This window comes from Dermacentor variabilis, chromosome 11 (assembly GCF_050947875.1).
Source record: "Dermacentor variabilis isolate Ectoservices chromosome 11, ASM5094787v1, whole genome shotgun sequence".
Classification (NCBI taxonomy): Eukaryota; Metazoa; Arthropoda; class Arachnida; order Ixodida; family Ixodidae; genus Dermacentor; species Dermacentor variabilis.
In genome coordinates, this window is record NC_134578.1 from 67620202 (window position 1) to 67636611 (window position 16410).

Below are 16410 nucleotides of genomic sequence, written 5' to 3' on the forward strand. Positions count from 1 at the left end.
GTACCCCAAAGAGGCGTGCTCAGCTGCACACTTTTCATCCTGAAGATGAACACGCTTCGCGCTGCATTACCACCGCCAATCTTTTATTCTGTCTACGTGGACGACATACAAATATCTTTCAAATCTTGTAACCTCGCAGTCTGCGAGAGGCAGGTACAGCATGGCCTGAACAAAGTCTCAATGTAGGCAGACAAGAATGGATTTAAGATCAATCCTAACAAAAGCTCTTGCGTTCTTTTCACAAGAGAGGAATGATCCCAGATCCTTGCTTAGAACTATATGAACAACAAATACCCGTAAACAAAGAGCACAAATTTCTAGGTGTTATACTAGACTACAGACTCACCTTCGTCCCCCACATTAAACATATCAAAGAAAAATGTCTGAAAACAATGAACCTAATGAAACTTGTATCCCATACTTCGTGGGGTAGTGACAGGAAGTGCTTAATTAATCTCTATAAGAGCCTGATCCGTTCACGATTAGATTATGGAGCCGTAATCTATCACTCTGCCGCCCCGAGTGCGCTTAAGATGCTAGACCCTGTTCACCATCTAGGTATCTGTTTAGCCACAGGAGCTTTCAGAACGAGTCCCGTACAAAGTTTATATGCAGAATCGAATGAGTGGTCACTTCATATCCAGAGAACATACATCAGCCAAACATATTTTCTGAAAGTCCACTCAAATCCTGAACATCCCTGTTTTAATACCGTTAATGATATGACATATGCTACACTCTTTGGCAATCGTCCCCCCGTAAGACAGCCTTTCTCGCTGCGTGGGAGGGAGCTAAGTGATGAAATGCATGTCCCACTCCTCGAGCTCCACCTAATGCCTCCAGCTAAGCTGCTACCTCCTCGGGAGTGGCAGATGATAAAATGCGATATATCTTTCATGCAGGTTACAAAACATGCTCCAGAGATTGAAATCAAGATGCATTTCCGGGAACTGCAATACAAACACTCCTGCACGGATTTTTACACAGACGCATCGCAGTCACGCGAGGGGGTGTTATATGCAGCCGTCGGTCCATCCTTCTCTGAATCCGATTTACTGCATCCGGAAACTAGTATCTTCACGGCTGAGGCCTACGCAATATTGTCGACCGTGAAGTATATAAGGAAATCAAAACTCAAAAAATCACTTATATATACCGACTCCCTTAGTGTTGTGAAGCCTTTGATGTCGTTCTGTAAGCACAAAAATTCTATAATAATTGTACTCTATTCCGTCTTATGTAAAGCATATGTATCTATCCAGCATGTGATTATATGCTGGGTGCCAGGCCATAGGGGCATCCAGGTTAACGTTCTAGCGGACCAGATGGCCACGTCAATTGCATCACACACTGTTAATTCTACCGCTGCAGTCCCTGTCACAGACCTGAAACCTTTCTTAAGAAGGAAACTGCGAAACTACTGGCAACGCTTGTGGGACCTGGAAACAAATAATAAGTTGCATGTAATAAAGCCACAATTAGGTTTCTGGCCTCCTGTAACAAAATCACGCCGGACAGATGTACTATTCTGTCGTCTATGAATAGGACACACATTTGGCACGCATAACATTTTACTCACTGGAAACGAGCCTCCAACCTGTGATAGATGCGGGGAGAGGCTGACCATCTTCCACGTCCTGCTGGAGTGTCGGGAAGCCGAATATGAAAGAAAGAAACATTTTCCCTTAGCCTACCGGCAGCACATCCCCCTTCATCCTGTTATGTTACTCGGTGCAGAACCGCTCTTTGATACCAGCGCTGTCCTAGGTTTCCTGAAAGATGTTGTATTACATTTAATTAGTCCATACGTTCGTAGCGCCTCCTCTCTATAAAGGATAGCGCTGTGATAGTTGTTTCGTATAGCACATGCCTCTCGTCCCTTGGGTTCAAGGGCTCTGGCGAGGCAGTAGTGCTCTTAGAAAATTTTAGCATCTCACACATTTTGTACATTGCATCATTTTTCCCAATACATTCTAGCGTTCATAGTATTCGTCATTAGACATCGCCATAATTTTGTAGCACGTATATTTTACGCACTTCACAGCGACTATTTTAGGCCACTTTACAGCCAAGTCACATCTTCTTCACAGGACCCATCATTCCACCGCGACATCACTAACACTGTCTTGGCGCACTTTGGCCATATCTGGCCCTTGCGCCACTAAACCACACACATCATCATCATCCAACTCCGACGCGGCCTATTCAGATACATGTAAAGCACAGAAACGCTTTTCTGATATAACTCCTGAATCGCTTTTAATGAAATTTGTTGCATTTGAGAGAGTAAGTTATATTCTAGTGTCTGTTGGAAGCGAAATTTCACTTTAGGGCCGGAACTTTGTTTAAAATATTGTGAAAAATTCGAAACTTCGAAAAAAATATAAGGACGAAGTTTACAATTTAGTAGCTCTGCATCAAGAACAGATATCGCGGTTCTGTAAACGTCATCGATTACACCATTCAAAGTGGACAAATTCGATATGCACATTTGTATCTTACGTGAATTGGTTATGTTATGTACAAGGGTTCTGCAAGAGCCGTATTTCCATAATACTTAATTTTTTCCGCTGTAGATGTGCTGTTATGTGCAATTCGCTGAATTGTGATAACAATCTTTATTGCTGATTTACAGTGTTGTAAACTTAATTGTTTCGTTCTCTGAAAATTTTCTAAATTTGCACTTTTCAATAAAATATTGTCGACCTAAATAGAAAATTCGAAACAAACAGTCACTAGAATTTAAGTTTTTCTTTTAAATGCAATAAACCTCATGAAATTTGGTGCAGTGGTTGCCGAGAAATACGAATTTTCCTTCTAGATGTATTTAGATAGGAGCACCTGAGCTAATGTTTCCTCTTAGGAAGAGGTCGAGCTGCAGTGTTAGCCCCCCCCCAAACGAAATTTCTGGCTACGCCACTGGTATGTATGTATGTATGTATGTATGTGTGTATGTATGTATGTATGTATGTATGTATGCATGTATGTATGTATTTATGTATGTATGTGCATATCGTAAATTTGGAAAGGACATACAAATACACCGCGTTTTATTCATTTTTTCTTACAATTTCATCTTCTTGGTATTATTCCCAAGCGCTGAAGAATTCTTGAACATGCTATATACGTCATAGCATGTCCATGTGCGCCATAGTTTGATGAAATACCGGTAATGTTTTTCAGGAGGAGGGAAGCATATTGCGATTACAAGCGAACGCCGCCATCCATGAAAGAGCATTGTCTACAACGACATTCGCCGTAGGAAAAATATTAAACATTATAAAGGGTTCATCTCGAACGCAAGAAATAACAAAACGACGATATTAAAACAACAATTGTGGCATACCACAGGGAGTGACTACAATGACATGCTTACTTGGATGGTGTAACGACAACGACACGCCAACAATGAGATTGGCATTATGACGATAACCGAGGGAGACCACAATGTCAGCGATCTCTTCACGGCACCTGCGACGAGCGTAGGTTGCATAGATTAAATACCAACTGAGGCGCTGTCCCGGGGGAAATATTCATGTTTTAACATGCGTGGCGCAATTTATCTTTATTTGTTCTCATAAAAGGAACTGCCTTGAGCAGTGTGTCACAATAAGCAATCACTCGCGACAACACTGGCCCGTCTTGACCACCCGCCACTTTCAGGGCAGACAGTTCTGGATCACCGACCCATACATTCGTCACACCGCAAGTTGATGAAGGCGCTCATAGGGTTATTGCGTTCAATTGGCCTATTAGAGAGCCTACAGCTCTCAAGAGCGTTCCCAAAATCGTCCATATTTTTTTTCGTACTTTTGCTTTATCTATCCTTCATTCTCAGTGCCTTTACTACCCCGTTTACTTATATATATATATATATATATATATATATATATATATATATATATATATATATATATATATATATATATATATATATATATATGTGTGTGTGTGTGTGTGTGTGTGTGTGTGTGTGTATACACAAGAAGAAAGGGGGTTAACCGAGGGGCCCGATTTTTATCTGTCACTGTCGCCAAGATCAACATAGGGGAAATTACTTGTGCTTGATAAACGAAATAAAGAAACGATAAATTAATGGAAAATTAAGTGGATGAAAAAACAAACTTACCAAAGGTGGGATCCGAACCTACAACCTTCGCATTTCGCGTGCGATGCTCCACCAACTGAGCTACCGCGTCATGGTTTCCCCATTCACTTTCTTGGGTATTTATGTGTCTTAGTAAAACACCGGGAGTGTTAGCCAGCTCCACAACTCACAGACCAGGGTCTATATATATATATATATATATATATATATATATATATATATATATATATATATACACGATGCCGTCGTTACCCCTTTGTGTCTTTTTATTTGTAATGCATATTGTATCATTTTTGCTGTTTCATATCATTCTACTCTCGCAAAAATTAACACTTATGTTTTTGTATTCTGACCGGAAGCGAATACAACAGATTTTGAATATCCGTTTAAACACTTTCAGTATAAAAGCGTGCAAACTTTTACAACGACACGGAACACCAATCTCCTTTACAACTAGGTATTTTGTTGTGGGAAGAACCCATAATTTGAATTCTTATTTGGCCTGGTATTATCAAAGATTGAGACCACGGCGCCTTGAAGTGTAATGTGCTATGTTTCTTCTTTGGGTTTTCTTTCAAAAAGCTTCTTCCGAAATGTATTTGAACGTATTAACTACTATATGCATACTCGACCTTCTTACAATATTCGTTACTTGCACAGCTGCTTCTTGGAAGCTATTAAGCTTAGTTTCAGCATGTAAAGGTGGCGCCGCTTTTCTTTGAACGAAAACTTCGCAAGCTTACGGTACTTCTCCAAATCTGGATATTCGATTTCAAACCACCCTCAAGCTTGCAGACTTTCTCTACATACGCTTAAGAGCAATATAACTAGCAGCGGAGGAGAATGGAGTGCAGCCACATGCTTGATCGCACAGCCTGCAGTTTCGAATGGATTGTGAGAACATTACGCTCATTCTACTGCAATCGGGAATCAGTTCAATCGCAAAATTTTTCTTTGTGTACTGATGTTAACGGCACATGACCGAATGCCCGGATAGGCTAATGTAAGTACTATGTAAACTTAACCAAGGTTTGGGTACGGGCTAGTTGGTATTCCATGGTATCAATAGTCACTGATATACGATTGATACTACTGATTGATAGATTCTACTAATCGTCACGAGTGACGATTCACACTATGTAAACTTATCTAGATAATATTCCAACGTCATAATAAGCTACCTGAAATGGTATGCATGAGATGGTATTGCTTGTTTTAAAGGAACACGCCAGAAGTATTTGACTGACTAAATTATTCCCTAAACAAATTGAGGAATTGACACTGCTTCACATTTGCGCTTGTCTTCAGTCGACAGCTTCTACGACGGCTCTATGACACCAAGCCGTTTTCGGTCACGCAGAGCAAAAAATAGGCGTCCATGAACTGAGAAGTACAAAGCGACAAGCATGCCGTTTAACCAGGGCACGCCCTTTAGAGACAGATGAACAGTTGCACCTCCTATACCAGGAACGTTGTAAATGTCATAGAAAGTCGTATACTGAACTACACGGGGACGCTTCGTGACGCACAAATCAGTGATAATGCCAACAATACTTCCTCTACGCATTGCTGCGCGCTGACGTCAAACATTTTTTTGTGTGTATGTGCAAACGCGCATTGACGTAGGTGTTATTCTCTCTACGTCACTGTCTGCACAAGTGCTTCGTCCACGCTATTTACACTGCAACGCAAGTGCACACGGCACCTTACTCCGAAGTTAGTGCGACATCTGTGTGAGACAGCTTCTGCTGCGCCACAAAACTGTGGCAAACTGTGTGAAACAAGCGATGAAGTTTAAAACACGTGAAACAGCTGTCGAATGGCAATGACGCAGATTATTCAGCGCCCGCCTACGCTCACCTTTGGTTGCAGTGCTTCTAATGTGGGCCCGGCTTACAAAGCACTATAAACCTGGTACAACAGCGCATATCGAGCACAACACATGTTGCGGTGTCATTTTTCTTTCGGTATTTAAAAACTATTGAGATCTGTGTTTGAACGTATAATTATTATATGCGCATTTGAGCCTCTGATATTTGTTTGTTTGGCAGATATTATGCCTATTTCGAAAATGTACGGGTTTTGGAAAAGGTACCGCTTTTCTTCCATTGAGAACTTTGAGTGTTTTCCAAAATTCTACTTTTCCAAATCTGGATTTTCCCTTTCCGTCCACCCTTCAACTTGTAGACTTCGTATAGAAACGCTTATGAGCAATAGAACAGCAGAGGAGAATGAAATGCAGCCAGAATCATGATTGCGCAGCCTGCAGTTTGGAATGAAATGCAAGATCATTATGCGCATTCCACTTAATGTGGGAATTGGTAGAATAGAATATTTGTGTATGTACCTACATTAACGTTACATGACGTGATGCCCTGATAGGTTTACAATTGCTATTGTGACGTTGTAGTGACGGTAAAACACAGTAGCAAAACTTTGAATGACGAAACAATTTTTTTTAGTCTGTGAACCTGTTTATAGCGACGAGCACAGTCGGCGATCGTCGAAAACTGACCCGCAAGTCAAGTACGTTTGCTTTTATCCATGAGTCGCCAAAGGTTCCAGAGTAATGGCTGTTGTTCGCGGGTCTTCCAGAAGGTAAAGCAGAATACGCGTCGCGCATACAATCAGATTACATAAGGTGCATCGAGCCCAGAAAACGGATATAACCATGGTTAATTTTCGTGAATCTATCAATGCACACTGGTGCGTCAACCGTTGAGCGATAACTTCACGCTCGACAACACGCCACACGTTCGCCCCGAACTTGTCCTTTATCATCACACGCCAACCATGAACACCATGCGACTACACTCGAAGTCCCATTGTTCGCCCGTCTCCTTCCGCACACTCCCTCCCTCCAGCCACTGTCTTCCTCGCACTCACGCCACCTATTCACCGCTCAGTCAACTACTGCTGATCCCGCGCTTGGCCTACGAGAACCGTGACTCCTCATCGTGGGTCTTAGGCTCGCTTGCTGCGGCCCTTGCGCGTCATAACTCTCTCGCCCCCCCCCCTCGAATCGTGAAGCCGTACTTGTAGGGAGAAGCAATGGCTCATGATACAGCATGCGCTTAACAGCGTGGGCAGTAGTTCGACGACGTCCTGTAGAAAGATCACTCAAAACAAAGCCATTGTCGCATAATCGTTTGACTACACAATGAGGTCCACTTCGCCTTGATGCCAATTTTGCGGAAACGCCGTTGGCCCCATCACTCAAGGTGTGAGAATCCAGGAGCACAAGGTCACCCTCTTTGATGGTCGTTGGCTGCCGATGACGGTCGTAACATAACTTCTGCAACCTTCCAAGCAGCTGGCAGTTGCGACTCAGCATACTGGAGGGCCTCTCCAAGGCATCGCTGGAGTTCTACAGGAAATGCATGGTGTGCTGCTTTCGGAGGTCCCGTGTCTTCTTTGTCACTTGCAGATTCCCATGCGGTGCGCAACTCGCGGCCGTCCCCGCAGGGGCGTCTGCGTCAGCAGGCGTTTGGTGTGTGGCGACACCACGTACCCGAGCACACGAGGGTTAGACCCTCCCGCATGTAGCCGTGCGCGGCTCAGCCGTGTCCAGGGAAAGGGGATCCTGGAGGTTGAGCCGATGCCGGGTGCTCGGACCTTTAAGGCCCCCCGGTGGAGGCAACACACCTCTTTGACCTCTGCTTCACGTAGACGGCACCCCCGGACTGACCCACCCGGGGGAAATCGGTAGTTGCCTTTTCCCGTCTCTCGCTCTCCCTCCAACCTTCGTCTTTCTCCTACTTTCCATCTTTCCTGTCTTCTCCTAGCTTCCGCTCACTTCCAATTTTCCAGGCAGCAAGGGTGAACCTTGTGTGAATAACCAACCAAGGCTATCTCATATTTGGTTATAGTGACAACGTACGGCTGGCGTTTGCAGGACCTGTTCTTACAGTCCCTGTAGCGTCCACTTGAAGGACTCCACGGTGGGTGGCTGGCGTTATTTCCGAAAATTCAATCCCTTTATGGCAACCTCTTTCCCTCCGCTTCCTGATCGCTCTCAGAAAAGAGGCCGCACCGGTGATGTATTCCAGTTTTTTGGTCGGCAAAAAGAATCCTTCCCTCGTTTTCACGTGATCCACTCTGAAAAACCAGCTAAACCAGTTCGAACAATCTCACCATTCCTTGTTTCTAAGACATTGACTGAAGCCTTTGGTCCAGGTTATAAGGCGTCGAGGATGGGAAGCGGTGATCTCCTCTTGGAACTCCGCGATCAGACACATTATGAGAAATTGACAAAACTATTATCATTTGGAGAAACCAAGTAATTGTAACCCCGCACCGTACGATGAACACAAGCCGTGGTGTTGTCTCGGACGCTGACTTGCTGGAGCTCACTGAAAATGAACTCTTGGAGGGCTTCAGTGACCAGGATGTTGTCAATGTTAAACGAATTAAGATCAGGCGTGACAGCAAAGAAATCAAGACCAAACACATTATATTGACTTTCGGCTCAAGTATTCTGCCCGAGTCTGTAGAGGCCGGGTACATCAAGGTCCGTGTTAGGCCATACGTGCCAAATCCCCTGAGATGTTTCAAATGCCAATGCTTCGGCCACAGTTCGCAAAGCTGCCGAGGCCGTCAAACCTGTGCAGAGGGTAGTGCTCACGAACATACTTCTGAAGCTTGCGTGAACACTCTCCATTGTGTAAACTGTGAAGGAGAGCACGCCGCATACTCGCAGTGGTGCCCGTTCAGTAAAAAAGAGAAAGAAAGAGTCACAATCAAAGTTAAGGAAAACATATCGTTCAAAGAGGTACGCAGGCAGGTAGCATACCTGCCAAAGAAAGCTTTGCCGAAGTGGCGCGTCAGGGGGCGGTGTCACAACGGCCTCCAGCGGTTGTCCGGCCCAGAAACAGTGAGTCGGCAGTTACGCCGTCTGCCCGCATGGCGGTTGCAGCTAGCGCTGCTCCGTCAACCCAGAATGAAGGATCATCGACCCCGAAGGTTGGCGCAGTCGAGGCTGCCCCGGCATCCCCGGGCCCTTCCAGCGCTGGCAACAGCGGGCGCAGGCAAATCCCTCAGGGAGCCCCATCGACCTCCGGGCTGGTGGGCGCAAGGGTCTTGCCTTCCGAGGCAGGACTCACTCGGAAAACTTCTCGCTCTCAAGAGCACGTGTCCGGCGCCTCAATAGAGGCAATGGACACTACACCTGTCCTGAAGGCGCACCAAACGCCTAAGGAGCGGCGGGGCTCCCTCGAACGCTTCATAAAGGCCAAAACCCCGATTACAGGGCGCCGAAAGAGCTCTGTAATATAAGGCATAACTTCCAGTTCCATACGCACAGCACCAAATTAACTTCATTATGGACACGTTAATTATGCAGTGGAACGTCAGAGGTCTCCCCAGAAACCTTGATGATGTTCAAGAGCTTCTCTAAGAACTCACTCCAAAAGTGCTGTGTGTACAGGAAGCCCATCTTAAATCTAAACACACTAACTTTCTTCGTCATCATGTTATTTTTCGTAAAGATCCTGATGATGCCATCGCATCATCTGGCGGTGTAGCCATTACAGTCGATAAAGGTATAGCGTGTCAACATCTACAACTACAAACAGCTCTGGAGGCAGTGGCCGTTCGAGCCATACTTCTAAACAAACTTATTGCCGTCTGCTCTCTGTATATACCCCCGCACTATCAGCTCCATAAATATGAATTCCATGCATTATTACATCAATTACCCCAACCCTTTTGGTTCAAGGAGATTTCAATGCCCACAGCAACCTATGGGGCGACTCTCATTGCGATGTGCGAGGTCGACTGATTTAAATGTTCCTCTTTTTGTCTGGTGCATGCCTTTTCAATAGTAAGGCACCTACATATTATAATACTGCACATAAGACCTATTCCTCTAGAGACCTCCGTATTGCATCCCCCACCCTTTTACCTGGTATAAATGAAATGTTATCAGAAATCCATACGGGAGCGACCTTTTCCTGATAGTTCTGTCTACACCGAAGATGAATGAATGTCCCCCACAGTTTCCTCGGTGGAAAACTGATTCAGCGGACTGGGAACAGTTCCGAAAAATTACTCTCATATCATGGGCTGACGTTTCTGTTCTAAGCGTGGAAGTTGCGGTTGAATACTTCACCTCTTTTCTGATTAATGCCGCGACCAAATGTATCACAGAAACAAAGGGATCATCTAACAAGCGCCGTGTTCCATGGTGGAACGAGGAGTGTCGTAACGCACGTAAAATTCAGAACAAAGCATGGGGGTTGCTCCGCAATTCTGCGACTGCAGAAAACCTTGTTAATTTCAAGCGTGTCAAATCTCAGGGAAGGAGAACGCACCGACAAGCTAGAAGAGAGAGTTGGCAAAAATATATATCAGGAATTAACATTTACACGGATGAGACAAAGGTCTGGAATAGAGTGCACAGAATAAAAGACCGACAACCTTACTCGCTACCCTTACTAAATACACAGGGAGATAGTATGGAAGACCAGGCGAACTATCTAGGCGCACATTTAGAACGCATATCCAGTTCGTCACACTATTCTGACACATTTCAAAGACATAAAATACGAATAGAACGGCAGCCATTAGTACGAAAAAGTGCAAAATGGGAGGCATACAATAGACCATTTGGTATAGCAGAGCTTCAAGCAGCACTAAACGGCTGCAACTAATCTGCCCCAGGCTCTGATCGCATAATATATGAAATGTTAAAGCACCTGCCATCTCAAACATAAAGAACTCTTCTTTGTCTATACAATGGTATATGGTCTTCCGGCCAGATTCACTCTGTCTGGAAAGAGGCCATTATAATTCCCATTTTGAAATAGGGTAAGGATCCTTCATTGGCAAACAGTTATAGACCGATAGCGTTGACAAGCTGCCTATGCAAACTCTCTTTGAAAAGATGGCGAATAAACGCTTGCTCCACTATCTTTGTTGGGTGCCTATCTTGAAACCAACAAAATATTAGACCCATACCAATGCGGTTTCAGGGAAGGTAGGTCGACGACAGACCAGCTTGTCCACATGGAAATGTACATCCGTGAAGCCTTTATCCACAAACAGCTTCTCGTATCTGTTTTCCTTGATTTGGAAAAGGCATATGACACTACGTGGCGCTTCAGGATCCTTCGGGATCTTTCTGAAATGGGTATACGCGGCAACTTGCTGACCATTATTGAGAGCTACCTGTCTGACAGAACAGTTCGCGTTAGAATTGGCAATGTGCAGTCTCGATCATTCTCACAGGAGACAGGTGTACCGCAGGGTGGAGTGCTGAGCTGTACACTCTTTATTGTGAAAATGAACTCCTTGCACACCATCATAACTCGCACACTCTTTTACTCTGTTTAGGTGGACGATGTACAGATAGCTTTTAGGCCGTGCAATCTCAGCATCTGTGAGAGACACCTACAGCTTGGCCCGAACAAACTCTCAATGTGATCAGAAGAAAATGGTTTTAAATTTAACCCTCAAGAAAGCACATGTGTTCTCTTCTCAAACAAGAGAGGCATGTCACCGACACCCGCCATTGACCTTAACGGAGAACGATTATCGGTCAGTCTTGAACATAAATTTTTAGGTCTTATTTTTGACACAAAACCTAATTTCATTCCCCACTTAAAATATCTTAAAGCCATGTGCCTGAAGACTATGAACCTGCTGAAGATGCTTTCTCGAACAAGCTGGGGCAGTGACAGGAGGTGTTTGCTTAGCATGTATAAAAGCCTTGTACAATCACGCCTCGACTACGGAGCCGTGGTGTATCAATCCGCATCGGACAGTGCTCTCAAAATTCTCGACCCGGTCCACAATCTAGGTATACGGCTGGGAACAGGCGCATTTAGGACAAGCCCTGTGGAAAGTCTGTATGTCGAAGAGAACGAATGGTCCCTACACCTACGCAGAACATACCTAAGCTTTTGCTACTTTTTAAAATGTAAATCGAATGACGAACATCCGTGTTATTCAACTGTACTTGACTTATCTTCTGCAAGACTTTACCGTAACCGCCCATCTGTTCGAGCTCCTCTATCTGTGCACTTAGAACAACTGGCTAATGAAACCGGTATTCAACATCAAGAAACAGTCCTAATGACTCCCACTAACCTTGCACCACTTTGGAAATGGCAGTCTATCGAGTGTGATATGTCTTTCGACGCAATAACAAAACGTGCGCCTTAGGTGCATATACATTCACACTTCCTCGAACTCCAGGCGAAGTACACCTGCGCAGAGTTTTATACAGACGCTTCAAAGTCTACTTATGGTGTAGCTTATGCAGCGCTCGGACCTTCATTTTCAACGTCCGGTGCATTAAATCAAAACACCAGCATTTTCACAGCGGAGGCATACGCGATCCTCTCTGCTGTGAAACATATAAAACAAACAGGTATAACAAAGGCTGTCATATTCACAGACTCATTAGGCGTTGTTAGTTGCATTTCAAGTCTACGAAAACGCAAGAACTCCATCCTTAATGAAGTCTATAACATTCTATGTTCAGCATACATGTCTAACCAAATGATTGTTCTTTGTTGGGTGCCAGGCCATAGAGGCCTAGAGGGCAACGTAGCTGCTGACGAAAGGGCTACATTCGTACCTTTTTGTGATGCAAACATTAATGTACCTGTACCCTGCACAGACCTTAAGCCATTTTGACAGCATAAACAACGGAAATATTGGCAACGGCAATAGGACACTCAGGTATCCAACAAACTGCACCTGATCAAACCGAAAATAGGAAACTGGATCTCTGAGAAAACAACGAGACATCAGGAAGTACTGCTCTGTAGGTTACGAATTGGGCGCACCTATAGCACTCACTCCTATATTGTAACTGGAACTAACCCTCCGACATGCACTAGGTGTGGAAGTACACTTTTCAGTCCTCCATGTCCTCGTTCAGAGCCCATTATTAGAAGAGGAGAGAAAAATGTTCTTCCCTTCCTTATACCGTCATAATATACCTCTGCACCCATTCTTATTTTTAGGCAATGACCCTCTATTTAATTTTAAATCAGTACTCAAGTTCTTAGAAGAAACTAATACCATATAAATCATTTGGCCAGGCTATTTTGTAGCACAGCCTCTGCTTAGAGGCTGTAGCTGCAAAGAAATTACTTACAGAGGACATGCCTCGCAGTCCTTGCGCTGAAGGGCTCTGCAGAGGCACTGGTGCTGCTATATATTAACAGGTTTTAGTATCTTATCGTTCTCAACGTACTTTTACAACCATAGGACTCACTTTTCATTGACATTATTTTAATAGATACATATCTTACACCATTTACAGCGAATATTTTAGGCCAATATACAGCCACTCGATTACCGCCATATTCATCGATACTCATTGCCATTCATCACCAAATGTCATGGCGCTCTTTGGACAATTCTGGCCCTTGCGCCAAAAAACAATACCTATTATCATCATCATGATTACACTGCGAAGTCATTACCGCCGACATGGCGCTCTTTGGCCATACTTGGCCCTTGCGCCATAAAACATCACACATTCAACTCACGGCCGTAACACAACGATGCTGGAGTATATCCGGCGACAACGCTCTCCATAGTACGCATGGCAAGACCAATCTCAGGTATATGTCGGTCCCAGTCTTTGGAGTTGGAGCAGTATGCCAGTAGACACTGCTTAATTGTGCTATTGTGACGTCCCAAAATGTGGCCAGTCGGCCGGTGAGGCACCGTGTGACGGTCTTTGACGCCGAAGTGTTGCAATAGGTTATGCCGTAGTGAGCTAACAAAGCGCTTGCTATTCTCGCTTAGTTGTTGAGTTGAGTTGAGTGGTTGTAGGCTACTGCTGGGATTAGCCTTGCAGTTTCTGCCGGCAATTGCTCCACCGTAGCGACACTTAAGTACATGACCAGGGGTGTTGGAGAAGTATGGGAGAAGCCTTTGCCCTTCAGTGGGTGTAACCAGGCTGATGATGATAATGAGCGACACTTAAAATACATAAATCATATAAATCAGACACAGGCCTCACAACTACACATAGTCACTCATAAGTCCACTATGTGGAGGCCAAATCCGTGTCTTGCAGGTAATTTAAAAGAAAAAATGTAATGTAATTTTGCCTTCAACTTCTGTAGCAGCAATGGGGAACAGCGTCTCATGCAGGTTGTCACTTGGGCTGTCTTCAGACTCGAGAGGGGCTCTGCTAAAGGCGTCAGCGGCTATGTTTGCCAGCTTAGGTCTGTGCTTGATTCGGCAGTTGAAGCCCTGCAGCTGAAAAGCCCAACGCTTGACCCTGGGTTAAACTTGGTCGGTATTAAACATCCATGCCAGGAAGGAGCGGTCACAGTGTATCTCAAAATCCGTAAATTCAAGATATGCCCTAATCTTGTCCACTGCCCAGACTACTGCCTGGCATTCCCACTCATAGAGAGTATAATGTCTCTCAGCTGCTGTACGTACTCCGCTAATGAAGGAAACAGGCTGCAGACCATTAGGGCCAGCCTGCAGTAGCACAGATGAAATTACAATGCCACTTGCATATGTCTCCACCACAAGGGGTCGATTTAGATCTGGGAGGCTCAAAACAGCACCTTGAGCTAAGGCATGCTTGAGTGCAGCGAAAGCACACTCTTGCGACTCCTCCCCCAGCCATGGCTCGTTCTTCTTCAAAAGGTTAGTTAGTGAATGTGCCATCAATGCGAACTGAAGGATGAAGGTTCTATAGTAGCCGCCCAGTCCCAGGAAGGCTTGCAACTGCTTAACTGCGCTGGGTCTTGGGTAATCCAGCACCGCACGCACCTTTTCCTCATCTGGTTTGCACTGCCTGCGTTCTAGCACTCATACTATCGCTAGCTGAGTAGAACACTGCACATACAAGGCGCACCAGTCTGCACAGACTCAACCCTTCGCTTCAAATCAAACCTCCGGTCGGACTGCAACGACGTGGAGCATTACTCCTGCGTCGGTTGGGGTTGGGAGTTGCTTTCACGAAAACATATTCAGGAGTAATTATAATGGCTAACAGTCCTGCTTGCAGTCTCCGTGGTTGGGAGGGGAACATTGACCTCCTACTCTGCCACTGTCCTTAGTTTGAAGCAGAAAGGAAATTTTTGACCAGCACATTCAGGAAACAGAACGCAAAGTGCCTCTAGTGCCCAGAAGACACTAGAGGTACTTTCTGCTTTTGAAAAAGTCTGGCTTGTGCAAGCGCCTTTGACCCTGCAGGGAAGTTCGTGCACGTGACTCTACCCCCTTTTTCTTTTTCTCTCCCTTCCTTCTATTCTCTGCTCTCTTCACTCTCGTTTCGTTAACATCCCTGCTTTTCGTCATCACTTTCTTGCAAGTGCACGGAACACCCGAGTAACCCGCCTGTGTGATCGTCCTTCAGATTGTTCAGCACTCCTGACCGAAGTGGTATGGGCAAAGCGAGGATGTAGTTTGCTTGGGGTGGGGAAAATTTTTTCACCCGGACGTCGTTTCGTAAGAAAAACGAAAAAAAATAAAAAAATGTGCCTAAATACCCTCGGCATAAAGTCGGGCTTGTTTTCCAAGTACTTCGCAAGGCTTCTTAGTTCGAGGTCCGTTGCGGTGGCTCAGCAATGTCATCCTTGCTTATTATTCCTAAATATGCATCGTCCTCTTGCTCATCGTTGGGTGGCGCGTCCTGGAGAGCGCGAGACAGGCAGTCGGTATCAGAGTGTTTTGATCCGGCCTTGTAAACTACAGTTATGTCATATTCTTGCAGTCTGAGGCTCCACCTTGCCAGGAGTCCTGAAGGTTCTTCTGAGTGGGCACGGGAGCAGTACCGTTAGCATGGCTCTCTACCACTATGTTTTCACTTCGCCGGCACTACTTGTCTTCTGGTTTGCTTGGTTATCAACCTTAACACACGGCATCATTGCATCCAATGTTCAGCATTTCCAGTCAGTCCTGCCCGTTTGCACCTTGGATGCTGCGCCCTTCATCAACATAATTGTGTCTGCGCAAATCACCCCTGACTGCCCTTTACGCTCATCAGTGAGATCGCTTGCGGTCAGCTATATAAAAAGCCCGCCTATCCCGTGCACCATCAGTGGGCACGGGAGCAGTACCTTTGGCACGGCTCTCAACCACTATGTTTTCACTTTGCAGCTTTGCACTTCCTTTTCTTTGTACGCTAAGAAAAGCGATGACCCGTATTTGCTTCTGCTCCCGTGCCCAAGAGGTTTCTGTGAAACCGCTTGTGAGTGTTTTCTATGGCGTTTATTTTGTTGTGCTCGGGGGCCGATGAATTGAACCCTGGCCCTAACACCCGCTCTGAATCACCGCTTGACATTGAGTCCTTGCCAGGTGATTCCTCTGAGCAGATG